The sequence below is a fragment of the Capsicum annuum genome, chromosome 2, assembly GCF_002878395.1.
Source record: "Capsicum annuum cultivar UCD-10X-F1 chromosome 2, UCD10Xv1.1, whole genome shotgun sequence".
Lineage (NCBI taxonomy): Eukaryota > Viridiplantae > Streptophyta > Magnoliopsida > Solanales > Solanaceae > Capsicum > Capsicum annuum.
Window position 1 is genome coordinate 153,278,164 of NC_061112.1, and position 979 is coordinate 153,279,142.

Here is a 979-nt window from a genome sequence, read left to right on the forward strand (position 1 = left end):
GGGCTGGGGAAGGGGGAGGGGTTACGTGGGGCTGGATGGGCTAGGGACGAGTTGGGGTGAGGTGGAGGGCTGGGGGAGGGGTGGGTGAGGCTGGGTGGGGACGGGCTGGGGTGAAGGTGGAGGAGGCTGGGTGGGGTGGGAAAATAATTTTAAATTTATTATTTTTTAATTTTTAAATTAAAAATGATGGAGGAAAAAAAGAGGAGCTGGGGATGGGGACCGGCTAGGTGGGGTGTGGGCGTAGGGACGGGTGGGGTGGGGTGAGAGGGAAAAAAATTTTTTAAAAAATTTTTTTAAAAAATTTTTAAAATAATTTTTGAAATGTTAAAATTATTTTTTAAAATATTTTTAAATTAAAAAAGATGGAGGGAAAAAGGGATCCTTTTTATTTTAAAAAAAAAATTAAAAATAATTTTAGTTTTTTAAAAAAAAAAAATTAAAATCGTTTAAAATTATTTTTAAATTTTTAAAAATATTTTAAAATTTAAAAAGATGAAGGAAAAAAAGGACTCTTTTTTTTATTTTTGTTTTAAATTTTAATATAATTTTAATTTTTTAAAATTATTTTAATTTAAAATTGGCAAAAAATTGACCCCCACTCGCACCCCTAGGTGAGTGGTTACACTCTTTTTGTCCTAGTCACCATGACCTTCTGGACTCCTCTACTATGTCAGTTTTGTAAATTGGACACTTCTACTTACATGTTTGTCATCTGGACCCCTGAACCCACTAAAAAGCAATATTTTAAACACTTTTTTGGTGAGTGTAACACTCTCCCCCACGTCAGCTGTCACGCCTGCCACGTCTGCCACGTTATTTTAAAAAATAAAAAAAAATTGTAGAAAAATTTGAATAATCATGTTTTTATTTTTGCTCACAAATTAAACATCAAATCCATTCCAAATAATTAAAATTCTTCTCCAACTAATTTAAATTTTTAACTATAAATTCATATATACAAACATAATAAATTTTTGAT